General features: G+C 31.5%; 1 long non-coding RNA gene across 3 annotated transcripts; it reads right to left on the bottom strand.

Annotated features, from left to right (window-relative positions):
* Positions 1–659: 659 nt before the first annotated feature.
* LOC138910650 (uncharacterized) lies at positions 660–2,937 on the bottom strand. Of its 3 annotated transcripts, XR_011415792.1 has the most exons (4): positions 2,683–2,937; positions 2,239–2,395; positions 1,490–2,159; positions 660–1,114 (listed from the first exon to the last, which is right to left on the bottom strand). It is a non-coding gene; the product is annotated as an uncharacterized lncRNA (long non-coding RNA). The 3 variants fall into 3 exon arrangements; XR_011415791.1 differs by having other exon boundaries at positions 1,490–2,395; XR_011415793.1 differs by having other exon boundaries at positions 660–1,109; positions 1,490–2,395.
* Between the last annotated feature and the right edge of the window lie 1,573 nt (positions 2,938–4,510).

Below are 4,510 nucleotides of genomic sequence, written 5' to 3'. Positions count from 1 at the left end.
AGAGTCAATTAAAAAGACTTGACTTTTTTGCCTCCTCTTTGCCAGAAAGGCTATAAAATGTTTCAAATACATATTGACATCTAGTATTACTTTTTCAAATAATCATTTGTTTTGAGAGAGTTGTATGTTGAATATTTGCCTTGTCCAATTTCCGCTGCAAGAAGCATTGAAAAAGGCCAGGCAAGCAACATAGAATCTATTTTTCCTCCATCTTCAACATTAGGTATAGTATTATATCCCAACTTTCCTAATGTTTTTTGTACTCCCACACCATAATATATTTTTTGTACACCAAATTTTTTCGTTTAGACCATACTTTTCTTTAGACATAAGGATGACAATATAATAATGAATCAATGATCTAGAGAAGGGCAGGACTTTAGACGCAAAAATAAATTTAACTTGCTAACTTCCCAAGAGAAAATACATCTAGCAATTAAAATAAATAGTGACAATATGCAGGAGCAAAGTTAATAATAGGACAATAACACCAAAGTACTTGCCATGATCAACTAAAGAAGAATTATGTGCAACTATAGATGATATCTTAGTACTTTAGATAAGTTTGTAAGATGGTATGATCTCTAAATTATTTTATACGAGTCACCAATTGGAGATAATGCATTTGCAGCTAATATAATAGCAGCATCAATTCACCATTTGCCCAATAAAATTAATATTGCTATAAACAAAAATTGTGAAAGTTGCATGCATATTATTTTGGTTTGTTTGGACTACATGATGTTTATAAGTTTTTCTGACAGCAAAAGAATGATGTATATTTGTTTGGACAGCATGACTTATAAGATTGATGTATTTCTTGTCTTGATCCATGCCAGTTAGTAGAAGAATCATGTTGATTACGGAACATGACATAGCCACCTACTTTACACGTCTTTAAGAATCTCCTTTTTCGTAGGACATGTTTACTCTTTAGGAAAAATCAATGTTCTCGATCTGTCTGATTCCTTCCTCCAGCAACTTCCACTCAGCTCGATAGCCGACCATTTAACGCTTCTATGGAAGATCTGTGCTCCAGTTTTCTCGATTCTATAGAGAGAGAAGCTCATCTAGGTATATTTTCTTCTCTTAATTAATAGAGATATAATCTGCACTATAAAATAAGAAGTGATTGAAATAAGTTATTGACTACACTTATATCTCTTGGGGAACATATGTTAAAAATAACAACAGTTATAATTTTTCATTATCCTGTCTAATTGCATAATAGATAAACAATAACTGAAAAGATCAAAAGACCAAATAATTGAGAGAAAAGGCAAAAGCGGGAGGTTAAAGATAAATAGTTTTCCTGTCTAATACAAGTATCATAGCATCTCTTCTTAGACCACACATGAAGACATACAATAAGCATAATTAATGGCAAGGCATATGAGTATTTTAATTACTAAACTGGTTTATCAGTATCATGCTTTGACAACTGTGTAGCTGTTAGGGGGATGCCAAAGTTATGGTTGAGACGGTGTACCTGAAAAATCAAAAACACTGTAAAGCTCTCATAAGTTGTTCCAATCCTTTCCCTTTCCTATTTAAAATGAATCAGCAGAATATGATTAGCTTCTGATTATAGAAAAAATATAGTGCAGAAAATAATAACTTAAATATGTTGATCTATATTTCAATGCACCAAAATTATTTCTGGCATAAGAAGACACTTGAATATAATCCTCAATAAATATAACAAAAATATGAGGCCTCCAACAATTTGATTGACATAATTTAAGCTACATACCTTATTCTGGAATTCACAACTGGTATATCTAATCTTTGTTACAGTATAAAAATACTCGCTGACTGAAAACTATCTTTTCATCCAACTTCAAACCTAAAGCACCTTCTGCGTACTATGAATTTATCGCTAAGATGACAAAAAATATCTTAATGCTCATCTTAAGTATCACGAACTTTCAGACTTGGCATCAAGCAAAAGTTTTCCTTCAAGGAAAAGCTTTTACTACTAATTATTGTGCCATCTAAGTGGTGAAAAATGCTTGTCTATGCACTTAGAAATTATTTTAAGTACAAGTATAAAATAAATAATTAAAAGCAACTACATGTGTGGACCACAAGCTTCCATCATAGACATTCTCAGCAAGAATGAAAGAAATTATTGTATCATGGTATTTAAATGGGTCCGCCTGCATAGAATAAAAAATTAACTGTAATTATTTTTACGTTAGAAGCTGTCAACCAAAATAAGGGAGAAAATAGTTTTACCTAGTTATATTACGAATCTGACATAATTTGTTAAATCAGTGATCCGCACATAGACTGTTTCATGTATTTGCTTATTGGGATTAAGATCAAAGAATATTTTCAAGGATGGGCAGTGATGCATCTGCCAGAAAGATGGCAATAGACAATAGTTCGCAACCTACTCCAAGTAAATTTGAGACCACATATGTTAAAACTGAAAATGCCCAATAAAGTAGACTAAATCGACTATAAGAAATTCAATAACAACGGCAAATCATTCTACAAAAAAAAAAAAAAGACTTTCCAACTAAAGCTCAAAAGATTGACCAACACTTCATACAATTATGATCTATTTGGGTACATTTCGTTCGAATTTCACTCTTTATACCATTCATGACATCCTCTCAAATTGTTCCAAAAATAAACAACACTAAAATTAAGTTAAAAAATTAGGAAGAAAGGGACCTGTAAAGTCATGACTTTTCCGCTAATTTTCTCGGGACCAGACATCATGTTGTCCTTGGCTTAGTAATCGAGATGACAGGGGTTTGCCAGTGGTAACCATCGCTGATTTATGGCTTCGAATCCGAAACGAAAATTCTACAACCAGTGGAATTCGGCTTCTAGTTGGGGAAGAGTAGAGTTATATCGCACAAGGCGAACAAAAGAGAGATATTGAGGAAGGAATGCCTCTTTCACTAAAAGGCTAAGAAGCGACGTTTAGACTCTCAAATAAAAGACACAACGATTATTTTTTAATATTGTTAGTTAATGAGCTAAATAGGAAAAAAAAGGAGAAAATTCCAAATAACTGAGAAAAAAGATAAAGGCAATCCTTTGTCTATAAAGCTTGCCACATCATCGGGTCTAGGTTCCTCAATTATATATATATATAGAGAGAGAGAGAGAGAGAGAGAGAGAGAGATAGGGAAAATAAGATAAAGGCAATCCTTTGTCTATAAAGCTTGCCACATCACCGGGCCTAGGTCCCTCAATTATATATATATATAGATAGGGAAAATAACAAAAAATTGAGAAAAAAGATAAATATGATTCACGGAGAAAAAGGCATGCCACATCAACTTCTCCATTCCCAACTTTATATTTATATTTATATATAGAATATAGATACTTCAGTAAATCGAAAAATAAAGAGTAGGAAAGAAAGAAAGAATATGATCTCACTCCTACTTCTAATTTAAAATGATTGTCAAGAACACCATTCCCCTTAATATATCTTTCTGATCAGTTCTCTTTTTGTTCTCATTCAATTCCATGTTATATCCTATACAACCATATACATTCTCCTCCTCCATCCCTTAATTTCCATTTTCTTGTAATGGATCTTTAAACTATCTTTTAAGCTTTTGCCACTCTTTTCTTGATGTAGACTGATGGTCATCGATTCCAATTTCTAAAGGTTTCTCTGTTTATAATCCAAGTTTATTTGTAAAGTGAAAAAAGAAATAGAAAGAGTGGTCCTTTTAAATTCTCTTATAGTTCACTTCCAAAATGTTCAACTTTACTTTGTTGGTTATATATGAAAAGCAATTTGCTCCAACTATTTTCACCCACAGGACAATTATCAAATCAGATTCGATCCAAAAAGGAAATGCGTGATTCCACACTATATGGATTTGATGGAGTTGTGGCATGTTGTGGGCTACAGCTTCAACTACATAATTTTTGTTTTTTTGTGCTTTTCAAGAGGGCACTTTGGATGGTACTTGGAAAGGTTCCATTTGATATCATCTTTTACCTTCATTCATAAATAAATAAATAAATAAAAGCACGGTGATGTTTAACCTAACTTACGTACACCTCAATTATTTCAAAATTTATTTATGTTTCTTAAATGATCTCTTTTCTCTTTAATTGCAAGATTATTATAGATATTTAAGAAAGTATATTAACTATTATGAACTTTTAAATTTATTAGTGTCGTGGGAGTAAATTCCTTGGATGGTCACCCAACTTATAAAAATATCCTACCAAAGTCACTTTTATTTTTTTTTAGGATAACAAAGTGACCCAACTTATGAAAATATCCTACCAAAGTCACTTTTGTTTCTTTTAGGACAACAAAGTCACACAACTATTTTTTACTTAGAAAATAAATTCTACATATTTAATATGTCATGTCATATTAAAACTCTATTTTTTTAATAATAAAACTCATTTAACCAATGACTCTTCAAATTCTTCACATATTCAATCGAGTATGTTATTTTGTTAATATTCGTTATTTTATTGCTTTTCTTTTTCATTGAATTATATGATGACGATCAAATTA

The sequence above is a fragment of the Nicotiana tomentosiformis genome, chromosome 4 (assembly GCF_000390325.3).
Source record: "Nicotiana tomentosiformis chromosome 4, ASM39032v3, whole genome shotgun sequence".
NCBI lineage: Eukaryota > Viridiplantae > Streptophyta > Magnoliopsida > Solanales > Solanaceae > Nicotiana > Nicotiana tomentosiformis.
This window is presented reverse-complemented; position numbering and strand designations above follow the sequence as displayed.